Source organism: Lactuca serriola, chromosome 5, assembly GCF_051521515.1.
Source record: "Lactuca serriola cultivar US96UC23 chromosome 5, Lser_US96UC23_V15, whole genome shotgun sequence".
In the NCBI taxonomy this organism is placed as follows: domain Eukaryota; kingdom Viridiplantae; phylum Streptophyta; class Magnoliopsida; order Asterales; family Asteraceae; genus Lactuca; species Lactuca serriola.
In genome coordinates, this window is record NC_136412.1 from 81,890,368 (window position 1) to 81,906,883 (window position 16,516).

The following is a 16,516-nucleotide window of genomic DNA, read 5'->3' on the forward strand; positions in this document are numbered from 1 at the left end:
CGCTTTTGCGCGTCGTCTATAGACGACGCGCATTTACGACGGGTGTTTACAACACGCAATGCGTATCAAGGAAGGCCCTATCATAAAGGAAGACGACACGCATTCGCGTGTTGTAACCTTACGACGCGCGTGTTAATGACACGCAATGCGTATCAAGAAAACCCCTGTCAAGAAAGGCCATGTCATAAATGAAGATGACACACATTCTTGCGTATCGTAAATTTAAATATTTAAAAAAATATATATTTATATATTTATTATTTTTTAAATTAAATTTGCATTTAATGTGTCATAATAGAAATAAAATACCATATACATAAAAAAAATACAATCCATTGAATAAACTTTAATGTCATACAATTCTATTTCTTACAATATATAAATTTGCATTCATCTAATATACTCTATGTTTCATACTAACAATTGAAATGAAGAATACAACACTTGCATTTTCAGCATCTTATCTCTTTCGGCTTGAGCTTTCTTTTCCACTTCTAACTCGAGAGCTATTCGCTTTCATCAACCCTGTAAACACAACACAAATACAAAAGGATAATTACATCAAATGCTATCCAACTTCTTCATTCTTTAAAAACAAGTGTTGCACAATATAACTTACCCTTGTTTTATCACGAATAACAAACATCAAAGTTGTTTTATGTGGACTAAATAGTCGCAACAAAATTATAAAACTTACAAAAATTACCAAAATGCCCCCGAGAGATTTATAGTAAACAAAATTATAAAACTTACCAACGCTATATCCGACATCATTTTTCGCATCGAGTATGCCAGCCTGCAATTATGAGCAACATGATTTATATTTTATTAATCAAAAACTCATTCATGGACCGAGAGGTCAAACAAACAAAACAAAGTCGCATACCCATCGTGAAGGTTCGCTGGAACGCCAAGCGAGGACCTGAATTCACATGGGAACGCGAAGATCAGATGAAACAAAAGTACCCTCATCTCTTTCATGTTCACTAGTATCTTTACTACTTTAAATTTCGGGACGAAATTCTCTCTAACGGGGGGATGATGTGACAACCCGATATTTCAACTCTTTGTAATGACCAAAAAGGGTCAAGTATTGTAACCACTTTTGAGTAATAAAATTTACTTTCATAATAAAATGTACAAATAGTTCTATTTAATTTCCTTCTATGTTTAAATGTCTTTGAACCATGATCGTACGTGAAAAGAACGCCCAAATCCGACTTCATATAGCGAAGTTATGATTTTTCCAAGTTCGGCTTAGCAACAGACAGCTAAAAACTCGAATCGGAGATCGAGCGACTTTTGGCCGGAATGACCTAAACGAGAATCGAAGGTCTCGACAATGGTATTCCAGCGGTAAAAAGTCTGGCAAAAACCGACATCAGATAAAGAAGTTATGAATTTTCAAAGAAATTCCTTAAACACGATGAGTTTAAAATAAATAATAAAAAAAATAATTTCGGAATTTGCCGACGGAGTCTAAACGAAAGTTGTAGAGCGTAGTCTCACCTACGCGTGGATATAAAGACCATCGAAAACGGAGTTCGTATGAAGAAGATATGAATTTTTGAAGTTTATTAAATAAATTATATATTTATTTAATTCAAAAATCGGACCTTATCCGAAGAGGAGTCAGCGTCCTCATCCGAGGTACGCGCTGCGTACCCGAGAGACTTGGCCTTTGATCGTCCACGTCGCCCTATCCGAGGCGTCCGACCCGTCCGACCCGTCCGAAGCGTCCGACCCGCTGTCCCATCCGACCCGCCGTCCCATCCGACCCGCCTACCCAGCAACCCGTCCCATCCGAAGCCGAGGCAGTCGAGGCTTCGGTCATGCATGACGTACGCGTACGCGCTGCGTACGAGTGTACGCCCCGCGTACCGAGGCAGTTCAGCCTTCCTATAAATAGGATGCGAGGGCTTCCGAGAAAAGGGCTCATTTCTCTCCTCTCTCTCACAATCTTGCCTCGTTTTCCGTGCCCGTTCAAACCCGAAGCTCTGGTCTTTTTGCTCAAGTCCCGAGGGTCGATTTTACTCCCGAGATTCCCGAGAATCCCGAGGAAAATCCGTTTCCCGAGACGAAACTCTGCCCGGTTTTCCATCTCGCTATCTTCAAACTTTCAAGTGAGTTCATACCCCTTAATTTACCTTTTAAATATTCTATAAATTCTTTTATATGCTTTCAAGGGGGGGATTACAAGTAAAACAAACGAGTATTATCGTGTGTTACATAAAGAAACTCTTTTATATGCTGTTATATATCCAAATCACATGCGATTTATAAACCTTTAAGGAACTTTCATATATATAACATATGTTAAAATAGCATTTTATCTTTTGAAATATAAATTTGTTGTAATGCATGTATAAACTAAAATTTTCTTAGATTATTCTTGTCTATCTTAGACTCTACACCAAAAATCTATGCTTTCATAAACAAGTGATTCCTTTTCTAGGTATTTCTAAACAAACAAGACACACTTTTAGAAAACTATAATAGGTATAGTTTTACGAACAAATTTCTAACTCTTATGTACTAGAAACATAAATTTCAAGAAGTTTACTTTCGTATACAAGAACAAACGTAACATTTTAACAAGTAGATATGTTTTTATACCACGGTTTTGTGAGACACTAACTTCATGTACGTTCGAGTACACATTTCAAGTCCTGTATTATATACCAGAATCCCTTGGAAGGGGAGCGTGGTGTTTGTGTATAGATCTATACGGGCTTGACAACCCGCGCCCTGACTGTTAGCTACAGTCCACCGTTTGGGGTGACAAACGTCATAACATTCCAACGCCTGAAGAACGTTGTGTATAGGCATTCCGAGTCAATAGTATGGTTATAAAACTCACAAGGGGTATTAAAAATGCATTGATTTACAAGGTTTTCAAATTCATTGGTTATTTTACACTTACATACATTTTAGAAACAAACATTGGTCTTGAGTGAAGGCTACTATTATACTAGTAGAAAATATAGGATTTTCCAAACACAAACAAACAAAGACAAAACATTTCATTTCATTCAAACATTGTCATTTAAATACTTATGAAACTCACCAGCTTAAATGCTGATCTACTCTTTCAAAATTACTTGTATGTTCCAGGAAATCACACTACTAGAAAAACAACCTTTTACGACGCTCATTGCGCGTCGTAAAAGGCTCAGACGACGCGCAAATGCGCGTCAAGGAAGGCCCTGTCATAAAGAGAGACGACGCGCTTTTGCGCGTCGTCTATAGACGACGCGCATTTACGACGGGTGTTTACAACACGCAATGCGTATCAAGGAAGGCCCTATCATAAAGGAAGACGATACGACGCGCGTGTTAATGACACGCAATGCGTATCAAGAAAACCCCTGTCAAGAAAGGCCATGTCATAAATGAAGATGACACACATTCTTGCGTATCGTAAATTTAAATATTTAAAAAAATATATATTTATATATTTATTATTTTTTAAATTAAATTTGCATTTAATGTGTCATAATAGAAATAAAATACCATATACATAAAAAAAATACAATCCATTGAATAAACTTTAATGTCATACAATTCTATTTCTTACAATATATAAATTTGCATTCATCTAATATACTCTATGTTTCATACTAACAATTGAAATGAAGAATACAACACTTGCATTTTCAGCATCTTATCTCTTTCGGCTTGAGCTTTCTTTTCCACTTCTAACTCGAGAGCTATTCGCTTTCATCAACCCTGTAAACACAACACAAATACAAAAGGATAATTACATCAAATGCTATCCAACTTCTTCATTCTTTAAAAACAAGTGTTGCACAATATAACTTACCCTTGTTTTATCACGAATAACAAACATCAAAGTTGTTTTATGTGGACTAAATAGTCGCAACAAAATTATAAAACTTACAAAAATTACCAAAATGCCCCCGAGAGATTTATAGTAAACAAAATTATAAAACTTACCAACGCTATATCCGACATCATTTTTCGCATCGAGTATGCCAGCCTGCAATTATGAGCAACATGATTTATATTTTATTAATCAAAAACTCATTTAAAAGAAATGGATTAATAATTATAAGAAAAGGTTCAACTTACGTTAATGTGACAGCTAATGGAAGTCCTAGAACCGCAACAACAACAATCGTGACCTAAAGATTCATCAAATTAGAAGAAGGGCAAAAAACGAAACTTAATAAAAATACATGAAGTAAACACTAATTGCTAAATACATACTGCAATAGTGAAAATATTGATTGCTCCATCTGCCACCTTACACCCTGACATTAAAATTGGTGATTTATGATCTTTATGAACCTGTTACATTTATAAACATAAAAAATTTCTTTATATACCCTAAAAAAATTTCAGAAAAAACACAAGGCAACTAAATTTTATAAAAACTTACAATTTTACTCTCGCCAATCATACTTGATTCATCAACTGAAAGTGAGTGACCAGAAATCAAAACCCCATCAGCTGGTACCTGGTTTATAGAAGAAGGTTAAACAAGGGCAAAAATGGATATAATTAAAATGTGGTAATAAATAGAAATGAGAAATATATTACTTGGTCCCCGATTTTAAGAGTTATGACATCACCCACAACGATATCAAAGATTGAAATCTCCACCCTCCTTCCACCTCTTATAAAACAAGAAAGGTTCCAAGTCAGACCTTGAAAGCATATCCCTCTAGTGACTTAGAAGGCTTGACCTGGTCAACAACTTTTGATTTTGATGTCTTGGATCCACTTCTAATACGACAAGTTTCTGTGAGTTTGGGTGAAGAAACGGTGGCCCTATCCCTATGGCTATCATCATCCACTTTCACAGGCTTTGTAGCATAAGATGCATGTCTACTACTGGTTTCCGGAGCTTTTGGTGATGCACTTATTTCCCTAGATTTGGATATGTGGGAAATCCTACTCTTGTTACTGGAAACATCATTTGAAGAAGATAAGCTATCATCTTTAAGAACTGAAGCACGATGAGAAGGAGAATTTTTAGATTCCCTGAACTTGGAAGTATCATCTTTAAGCACTAAATCCTACTCTTGTTGATTTCTTGACTGTATGCTTCATACTTGCTATGTTCTTTCTTCAACTGCAAAGAGAAAAGAAATCTCCACTTACTGAAACCAGAATCCATGAATCTACTTAATATTATTATAAACATGGAACATGTGATGCAACTAATTCATCCATCCAGTAAGGCATTACCAACCACATAGTCCTCTCATCAATTTACTATAATAATATGATATCTTATGTGAAATACCTTTTATAAACCTGACCTGGTTAGCCTCAATAACATATTAATTAATAGTAAGTCAACATTCAACTATTATTTTAATTACTGAAGTGAAAGAGCTCACTGATATGCTGGAATTCAGAAGCCCAACCCCCAGCACCAATTTGTCATTCAAAGGATTAAGGATAAAGCCCAAACATTCAGGTCCCCACTGTATTGTTGGGAAAATTCATCAGCCCAGCTCTGCACGGGGCCCCATGACTTGCGACTCCCCCAATACTGATCCAGCTCTGCGTATCTACCAGGCATGTGCTCCCTAGCCAACCCTTCATGATTATCAATCTCTAAAGAAGATAACAAACCATTCACCTGAACAAGTATTTGTTAACTTAATTTTCATGGTTTATATAACAAGTGCTCGAGGTTCATTTCTAGTTTCGTCTTTAATAGCCCTGCCAAATATTTTAATCTGAATACTTAATTACCAAGCAACCTTTCACATTACAGAAAATGTGAAAGATATATACAGAGACAGAAAGAGAGAGAGAGATAAACATGTACCAAGGGTGAAGGGGTAGTTTAGACATTTACCAGATGGGACCATACGCGTCGATTGAGTCAATATAATTCATCACAGAACAAAAATGAGTTGACTCGGTTTGCTGAAGAGCTGCAGTTGTGTGTTCCAACATTCCCTTTTAAAATGATGCATCAACAGAAGCCTCCATAAATGACTTATTTGATCAAACAACCTGAAGATATTTTAAGAAATAAAATGTTATAAAGGAAGAGATGGATGTAAGATAAAACAATATCAAATAAAGAAACTAAATCTACTTCCTCCATAGTTGCAATATCTTCAACAAGAATTGGTGAAGCAACAAAATCCTTTTCATTTATTTCATCAAGTTGTTCTTCATCAAGATTTATCTAAATCAAAGAATCAGAAAGCACCATGGAAAATGTATGAGGAAAAATGATTTACTTACATTAAGTATCAGACAACTTATCTCTTAATATTGTTTACAAAAGTAAAGAACTTCAATTAAAAATTTAGAAAGAACAATAATGTTTTATAAAGATACTTGATACTACTATTATTTTCAAATTCGTTTACAAATAGTATTATAAGATCTAATAAAATTATAAGTAACACTTCAAGAATTTGTCTTGATTACAGTTGTTTAAGTAAAAATCAACGTAAACAACCAAAAACTTTATACAAAAAATAAAGAAGCAAAAAATGCATATCGTTTTCCATTAAAAAAACATTCCTCCTGAAAGTTTCCACAAGTGTTATAATATCTTATAATGTAAAAAACTACAAATGAAAATAAAATTTTGTTATTTTGGTGGAATAAAAATCGTTATGATAATACAATTACATACCCAAATTTGAAAATGTGAATGGATGCATATTAACATACTTTGGAATGTTCAGAATCTGCATCAAGAGCTTCTAATTGCTTAGTTGAAGAAGATCCATCAATCACTTTCTCTGTTGCACTAACTACAAAAGATTGGGATTCAGATCTTCCAGCTATAAATTTCCCTATAAAGAAAGATCAAATTACACAAGGAAAACATATATGAGGATAGATTTGTAAAAAGTTAGGACTTAATAAGTCTTTCTTTTTGTATTAAGTAATAAAAACACTCTATATATAGTTTACAGGATTGAGTTTTGTCCCCATTGATCCAATCAAAACCTTAAAGAAAAAAAAAAGAACAGATTATTTCATATAGTGAATTGTTCATAAGTTTAAAAGAGTAGCATAATAGTTGAATAAGATACAATTGTATATGTGGAGATTGTTTGGATGCGAATTTAAACTGATTATCATGATTCGACTTCACAGTAAGCAGCTTATGATTTTGAATTTTTTATTATTTGATGACAAATGATCCAGATATGGAGATGTGCATATATGAATTTGCTTTAAGAGAATTAATTATTGAGATAAATGTGGAATTACCTAACTAGCCCTAGTGGGATACACCTAATTATCTGATTATGATTCTTTGAAATTGCAATAATCACTTTGAAAACGCCCCTATGATTGTGTATTTGTTCGCATAAAAACTTGCGAACATTCAATTAAAATCGCTAACAAAATGCAATGTCAGATAGGAAAAATTAGGATTTGAAGAAAGGTAGCTCTGTATGCGAATACTATTCCACCATTAATGTCAACATAATTTATGTTTAGACTCGCGCATTCATAACATAAGCAGAATAAAACAAATCGACAAATCGAGACCTTCACTTTACAAATATAGCAAAAACGAGAAACCGCATCGGTGAAAATTCAAACATTTAATGCCCAATTGAGCATAAGAAAAAAGAAATGAAAACCCATTTTTCAAGCACACAATTAAGCATAAAAAAGTGGAGACAGGAATCCCAAAATCATCAACATAGATTTCATTGATTGCATGGTTGAAATGAAACACTTACGAGTTAATGGTTCTGTCATTGTTCTTGAGGCTGCCGCCTTCGCCTCCTTCAATGTCCGGATCTCGTGACGCTATGAGAAAGATGATAGTTAGTGACTATAAGAACGATGTTTTAGATGAGATCGCCGAAGAGGGAAGAACGATGGTAAACTAGGGTTTTTGAGAAAGACGGATCAGCAAAATAAGAGGTGCCGCAATTTTTATAGGAATTAATAGATAGAAATATTGTGAACGTGAGAGAAATCAAACCCCGGGATTTGGATTCTGGTGAAGTATCGGAATTGGCAACACAAACACGAACGCGTTTCTTGTTCCTGTAAGCCGAACAAGAGAGTGAAAACCGGTGATGAAAATGAAAGAAAGTCATCGGAGGTTAAATGGAAGGTGGTTTCAAAGGCTAAATTGGCCCGGAAACCAATGAGTCCTTTGACTTTTGTACCTGATACGTAAGGGAAACAAGCATCAAAAGGTGCTCAGAGGGGTTTTAGGGTTTCTATGGATGGAAGAGGATTTTAAGAACTTCAAAAATATGAAATTATCGATCTTCTACACATCAAATACCAATTTGGAAAAATCGCATATCAGGAAGTGAAAAATATAATTTAAGGAACTTCACAACTAAAAAGGTTATAAAACTCGTAATAAAGGAAGAAAAACCTCTGGAACAAATAAAGAAGTAGAATGTTGATGGTGATTGACCATGGAGTTTCGAGACCTTGACTTTAATGGAGCTATTGTTCTACTTGATATGGAAATCACTCTAAATTTGTAGTTGTAATACAGCTCTTCTATTGATTGAGAGGCTAAGAAAGTACTTGAGGAACTGAAGATCGAGGGAAGTAGATGAAGGGTTTTTGAACTGAAACCCTAGTTCCAACAATAGTCATGGTTCCAAAAACTGTACCCCTTTGATCAATTTCATGGCCTGGTGACCAAAAAACCTTCGATTTCACTAAGAACCGGAACCCTAGTTCCAACAATAGTCGATTTTTGGTATTTGATTGAGAGAGAGAGAGAGAAGAACGATTGAAAGAAGGTAGACGAGAGCATGGCGGGGTTTTTAATTTTTTCAAAATTTCATTTCCCCCTTTCCCCCACTATTAAAGGATGGAACGCGCGTTCCATTAAAAAATATAAAGCGACATCCTTAGACGACGCGCATTTTATTATAGGTGCCCCCCGTGTTTTTTTTAGACACTAGTTTAAGGGCGCGCAATAATGCGTGTCTTCTATCCTAATTTTTTTTGAAAAGACGACATTTTTCTAATGTCACTCTCCTTTGCGTAACATAGATCAATGAGCGTCGTATTTTGCGCGTCGTAAAAGGCCTTTTTTCTAGTAGTGTCAGTAAATTTCAGGTATTCATTTTGCTTTTGATGAAGGGATGCTGCAGCGCCAGTTTAATCTCGTATTTTGACATCATATTATAATTGGTTTTGAACATGTAACTTTTGACAAATGTAAACTTTCAATTATATATATGATGGTTGTATTGCTTTCTTTACTATGTATTCATTTGTTACGTTACCACATGAAGTCATCCGCCCCCGAACGTTTCCGCCGTTCAGGTTTGGGGGTGTGACAGATTGGTATCAGAGCAATGTTTATAGTGAACTAAGTATATCGAACCACATAAGATATACAAACTATAAATGCTTGAGGGACTAATATTCTCTGACAAAACAAATTTTCTTTTTACGCTTAAGTAGCTTTGCGTTCAACTTAAATTGATAGTTCATTTAAGTACAATTACATGCATACCACAAATTATTTTCATGTTATACAACTATACAAGTATTTAGACAAGTTGACACTACGATTGAGACTCGATATATGTAATCAGATTTTGGACAAATATAGCGTGATCAACTATATTTGCCCGAGATTGGACCAACGTATATCGAGGAATGATCGTAGTAAGCAACAAGTCAAACCTTACCAAACCATTACAAGAATCGAACACAAGAATTAAAATACTATAGGAGTATTTGCGATCTAAACTAGTTTAACTTACATGTTTTGCATGTTTCAACTTTATTCCATTCTTATAACCCTATTTCTCGTACAGTCAAATGGCTGGATTTCACCACCCTGGCGACCCCTACTTTCCCAACCAAGGCAACGGAGGATGGATCGAAGATGATCCCGAAGAGGACGAGGAACCCATAGAAGTGGGTTATGACTCCGGTACCGACTCAGAGCCGGAAGTTATCGATCCACCACCCATTCAACCTCCCGTCTTCGTAAGGAACTTTCAAGGACCGACTCCCGTCTGGGGAAGTCACCTCCACCATTGGAGCCAACAGCAAAACCTACGCCCTCCCTACGGCATGTGCCGGGACTTCTATGATGTCCGCGGCGGAGGTTCGGCTGATCGAGCACTCCCGGTAATGGTGGGTAAGTTAGCCAATCAGTCCTATCAGTCTGGAGTTCAAGCTAGTCGACTCCGAGATATCAACGTGGAAGTGCAGGTTCACACTTCTGACATCCGTAGGCTGGACAAGATACAAGACAATGCTCAACTTCAAACCGAAGCATTTCAAGCGCAAATGATTGCAGCCCTCGCTGAACTGAGGGAACAACAAGCCCCTTTTGATAGGCGTCTAATGGAGTCAAAGCAATCAGATGCGGAGTCAAGCTCCAAGCGCAACCTTCGACGCAAGTAGTGCTTTTCAAGGACTCAAATTTTGTTATAGCTTAGGACCTCGGCTAAAAGTCTTTAAATTTCTCGAACTTTGTAATCGGAGACCCTTATAGGGGTCAAGTTTTCATGATCATTGTAACAACTTTTATATTAATATAAGTGACACTATTACTACTATGTTAAGTATTTCGTTGAAACCTTGAATGGTCTTTGGGAAACCAAATACTCGTTTCATACCTTCAGTCTTACATATAACTTTCATTCTTCTATTTTAAGACTCATACTATCATCTGTTGTTGAACTATAGCGATTTAGTTCATGAGACACATACATTTTCTATTCTATGAAATTCTTATCCTTGTCTTTTCAACCTATAGTTGAAGGATGCCTCCACGTAGGAATCCAAGGCGAAACAACGGTGAGGAAGCACCTGTACCACCTCCACCACCTCAATTTGATGCTGTTATGTTTCAAGCAGCAGTCACCGCAGCAGTGGCAGCTGCCATGTCACAGATCAATAACTCGAGTACTAATGGATCGGGATCTGGCACACACCTATCCAACCATGGCGAGAGTCATGGACCACCTCGAGAATGCACCTATAAGGACTTCACTAATGCCAAGCCCCGGATGTTTTATGGAACTGGTGGTGTGATGGCCCTGAGGCAGTGGATTGAAAGGACGGAGGCAGTCTTTGAAATCTGCTCCTGTCCCGAGCACAGAAAAGTCAAATTTGCAACTTTCACCCTTCTTGATAAAGCTTTAACTTGGTGGAATGGCCACGTTAAAGTACTTACCCTAATCGTGGCAAACTCCATAAGTTAGGAGAGCCTGAAAGCCATGATGATGAGAGAATACTGCCCACGGGGAGAGATTCAAAAGCTTGAACACGAGCTATGGACTCTCGGAATGGTTGGTACCGACATCGCTACTTATACCAACAGATTCTGCGAGCTGGCAATCCTTTGTCCAGATATGATTGCTCCCGAGAGCAAGAAAATAGAAAGGTACATCTGGGGACTGACGCCCCAAATGCGATCAAGCGTGTTAGCTTCTAAACCTGATACCTTTGAAAGTGCTAAGGAACTGGCACAATCTCTGATTGACTACGGAGGTCATCAGAACTCAACCACTTCTGCACCAGCACCACAGAAAGGAAACAACAACAACAACAACTACTACAACAACAACAACAACAATGGCAGAAAGAGAGTGTGGAATAAAGGGAAGGGTGGGTCTTCCCAAGAATCCGCAAGGAAACAACTGGTTTCAGCGAATGCTGCCACTGTACCTACTACAGCTCCTACAAATACCTACCCAACAAATCCTTATATAGGTAACCTCCCAAAGTGCACCAAATGCAATTTCCACCACCATGGACCTTGTCGGGAAATGCAGTGCGCCAACTGCAACAGGAAGGGACACACAGCCCGTTTCTGCAAGGACCCTGCAAAACCTATCACTCAAGTTCCCGGTGCGGGTGTAGGGCAGACTTGCTACGGTTGTGGTGAGGTGGGTCACTACAAGAGGAACTGTCCTAAGGCAGCAGGCACCGGAGGTGTGGGACGAGTTTTGGCAATAGGCCACGACGAAGCTGTAGCTGACCCAACCATAGTTGCTGGTACGTTCCTTCTCGATAATTCATATGCATGCATATTATTCGATAGTGGAGCGGAGAGAAGCTTCGTGAGTCAAAACTTTATTCATTTACTTAAACCTAAACCTAGCAAGTTAGAAAAATCATTCACTGTAGAGATGGCCAATGGAAAAACCGAAAACCCTAATTGCATATACATGGGTTGTACATTAACTCTAGACGGCCATTCTTTCCCAATCAATCTCATGCCGGTCCAAATTAAAAGTTTCGACGTCATAGTCGGCATGGATTGGTTGAGTCTTCTTCGCGCCGACATCATGTGCTTTGAGAAAGCAGTCCGTCTTAATCTCCCTAACAACGAAACCTTAGTTATCTACGGCGAAAAATCTAGTACAAACCTTCGCATCATTTCGTGCGTCCAAGCTCGAAAGTGCTTGCGGAAGGATTGTCGAGCATTCCTAGCGCACATCGTTGATACAAGTCAAGAACTGAAGGACATCAAGAGCATCTCGGTAGTGCGCGACTTTCCCGATATCTTTCCAGAAGAACTACCAGGATTACCACCGCAACGCCAAGTCGAGTTCAGAATCGACTTAGTTCCAAGAGCTACCCGAGTAGCGAAGTCGCCTTACCGTCTCGCACCAGCAGAGATGCAGGAACTTTCCAGTCAACTTAATGAACTCCTTCAAAAAGGATTCATAAGACCAAGTTTCTCACCTTGGGGAGCACCGGTCTTGTTTGTAAAGAAGAAAGACGGATCGTTCCGTATGTGCATCGACTATAGAGAGCTGAACAAACTTACTGTCAAGAACCGCTATCCTCTACCCCGCATTGACGACCTATTCGATCAACTTCAAGGAGCGAACTACTTCTCAAAGATAGACCTACGATCCGGATATCACCAATTACGAGTTCTAGAGGGGGACATTCCAAACACAGCTTTCCGAACTCGTTATGGACACTACGAATTCGTAGTGATGCCGTTCGGATTAACCAACGTACCAGCAGTATTTATGGACCTAATGAATAGGGTATGCCGCCCTTACTTGGATCAGTTCGTCATCGTCTTTATCGATGATATACTTATCTACTCTCGAAGTGAGGAAGAGCATAGTCAACACCTACGAAGAGTCCTAGAAACACTGCGAACGGAGAAACTCTATGCGAAGTTCTCTAAATGCGAATTTTAGATTCGAAGGCCACGTTGTTAGCGAGAAAGGTATACACGTGGACCCCTCCAAAATTAAGGCTATTGAGAACTAGTCGGCACCAAAGACACCTACAGAAATTCGTCAATTTCTAGGTTTAGCTGGCTACTATCGCAGATTCATAAAGAACTTTTCGAGCATTGCGAAACCTCTTACTACATTAACCCAGAAAGGTGTGGCCTTTGACTAGGAAGCGAAACAAGAGAAGGCATTCCAGACACTAAAGCAGGCCTTGTGCACCGCACCGATACTATCCCTCCCCGAAGGGATAGAAGACTTTGTAGTGTATTGCGATGCGTCAAATCAAGGACTTGGTTGTGTTCTTATGCAGAGAGGGAAGGTTATCGCTTATGCCTCCCGATAGCTTAAGACACACGAAGTGAACTATACGACACACGATCTCGAGTTAGGAGCAGTGGTATTTGCTCTGAAGATCTGGAGGCACTACTTATACGGAACAAAGAGTACTATTTTCACCGATCACAAGAGCCTTCAACACATTTTCGATCAAAAGGAACTCAACATGCGACAACGACGATGGGTTGAGTTACTAAATGACTACGAATGCGAAATTCGTTATCATTCTGGCAAGGCCAACGTAGTAGCTGACGCCCTCAGTCGAAAGGAATACACAGGTCGGAGGGTCAAATCTCTGACCATGACTATCCACTCCCACTTATCCACAGAAATTAAGGAGGCACAAATGGAAGCTTTGCAACCTGAAAAAGTGGCAGGTGAATCCCTGCGAGGAATGGAGAAGAATCTAGAAGTCAAGGGTGGCGGAGCCTACTATCTCATGGACCGAATCTGGACCCCGAAACACGGTGGTTTCAGAAACGTAGTCATGACCGAGGCTCACAACTCAAGATATTCCGTTCACCCGGGTTCAGATAAAATGTATCTGGATCTTAAGAAGCTGTACTGGTGGCCTAACATGAAAGCAGAAATTGCTACCTTCGTGAGTAAATGTCTTACTTGCGCTAAGGTTAAGGTCAAGTATCAGAAACCGTCAGGATTACTACAACAACTAGAGATACCAGAATGGAAATGGGAGCGGATTACTATGGACTTCATAACCAAGTTACCCAAGACGACAAGTGGACTCGATACCATATGGGTCATTGTCGACAGATTGACCAAATCCGCGCATTTCCTACCCATCAAGGAGACTGACAAAATGGAGAAGCTTACAAGAACTTACTTAAGGGAAGTAGTGCGACTGCATGGTGTTCCGATATCCATTATCTCCGATCGAGATAGTAGATTCACTTCAAGATTCTGGCAGTCACTACAAAGTTCACTGGGAACTAGGCTAGACATGAGTACAACCTACCACCCACAAACAGACGGACAAAGTGAGAGAACAATACAAACTTTAGAAGATATGTTGAGAGCCTGTGTGATTGACTTTGGAAAGGCATGGGATATTCATTTACCCCTTGTCGAATTTTCATACAACAATAGTTATCATACAAGCATAAAGGCTGCTCCGTTTGAAGCCCTCTATGGTCGAAAGTGCAGATCCCCTCTGTGCTGGACTGAAGTTGGCGATACCCAGTTAGCTAGAGGAAGAGTTCCTGAAAGCACTCTCACCGGTCCGGAAATCATACGAGAAACGACAGAGAAGATCGTTCAGATTCGTGAACGATTGAAAGCCTCTAGAGACCGACAGAAAAGCTACGCTGACCAAAGGAGGAAACCTTTGGAATTCCAGGTAGGAGACCACGTCTTATTAAAGGTCTCACTGTGGAAGGGTTTAATACGATTTGGAAAGCGTGGGAAACTAAATCCAAGATACATAGGGCCTTTCGAGATCCTTGCCAGAATCGGCCCTGTGGCTTACAAGCTTAACCTACCGAGCGAACTTAGTAACATCCATCCAACCTTCCACGTCTCAAACTTGAAAAAGTGTCTGTCCGACGAGACTCTTGTTATTCCACTCGACGAGATCGAGATCAACGAGAGCCTCAACTTTGTGGAAGAACCAGTAGAAATCATGGACCGAGAGGTCAAACAAACAAAACAAAGTCGCATACCTATCGTGAAGGTTCGCTGGAACGCCAAGCGAGGACCTGAATTCACATGGGAACGCGAAGATCAGATGAAACAAAAGTACCCTCATCTCTTTCATGTTCACTAGTATCTTTACTACTTTAAATTTCGGGACGAAATTCTCTCTAACGGGGGGATGATGTGACAACCCGATATTTCAACTCTTTGTAATGACCAAAAAGGGTCAAGTATTGTAACCACTTTTGAGTAATAAAATTTACTTTCATAATAAAATGTACAAATAGTTCTATTTAATTTCCTTCTATGTTTAAATGTCTTTGAACCATGATCGTACGTGAAAAGAACGCCCAAATCCGACTTCATATAGCGAAGTTATGATTTTTCCAAGTTCGGCTTAGCAACAGACAGCTAAAAACTCGAATCGGAGATCGAGCGACTTTTGGCCGGAATGACCTAAACGAGAATCGAAGGTCTCGACAATGGTATTCCAGCGGTAAAAAGTCTGGCAAAAACCGACATCAGATAAAGAAGTTATGAATTTTCAAAGAAATTCCTTAAACACGATGAGTTTAAAATAAATAATAAAAAAAATAATTTCGGAATTTGCCGACGGAGTCTAAACGAAAGTTTTAGAGCGTAATCTCACCTACGCGTGGATATAAAGACCATCGAAAACGGAGTTCGTGTGAAGAAGATATGAATTTTTGAAGTTTATTAAATAAATTATATCTTTATTTAATTCAAAAATCGGACCTTATCCGAAGAGGAGTCAGCGTCCTCATCCGAGGTACACGCTGCGTACCCGAGAGACTTGGCCTCTGATCGTCCACGTCGCCCTATCCGAGGCGTCCGACCCGTCCGACCCGTCCGAAGCGTCCGACCCGCTGTCCCATCCGACCCGCCGTCCCATCCGACCCGCCTCCCCAGCAACCCGTCCCATCCGAAGCCGAGGCAGTCGAGGCTTCGGTCATGCATGACGTACGCATACGCGCTGCGTACGAGTGTACGCCCCGCGTACCGAGGCAGTTCAGCCTTCCTATAAATAGGATGCGAGGGCTTCCGAGAAAAGGGCTCATTTCTCTCCTCTCTCTCACAATCTTGCCTCGTTTTCCGTGCCCGTTCAAACCCGAAGCTCTGGTCTTTTTGCTCAAGTCCCAAGGGTCGATTTTACTCCCGAGATTCCCGAGAATCCCGAGGAAAATCCGTTTCCCGAGACGAAACTCTGCCCGGTTTTCCATCTCGCTATCTTCAAACTTTCAAGTGAGTTCATACCCCTTAATTTACCTTTTAAATATTCTATAAATTCTTTTATATGCTTTCAAGGGGGGGATTACAAGTAAAACAAACGAGTA

General features: G+C 39.2%; 1 long non-coding RNA gene across 1 annotated transcript; it reads right to left on the reverse strand.

The window, feature by feature from the left end:
• Positions 1–3,606: 3,606 nt before the first annotated feature.
• On the reverse strand, positions 3,607–4,690 carry LOC145050676 (uncharacterized). Its single transcript, XR_013683430.1, has 6 exons — positions 4,564–4,690; positions 4,403–4,480; positions 4,231–4,311; positions 4,093–4,145; positions 3,958–4,000; positions 3,607–3,729 (listed from the first exon to the last, which is right to left on the reverse strand). It is a non-coding gene; the product is annotated as an uncharacterized LOC145050676 (long non-coding RNA).
• Positions 4,691–16,516: the final 11,826 nt, after the last annotated feature.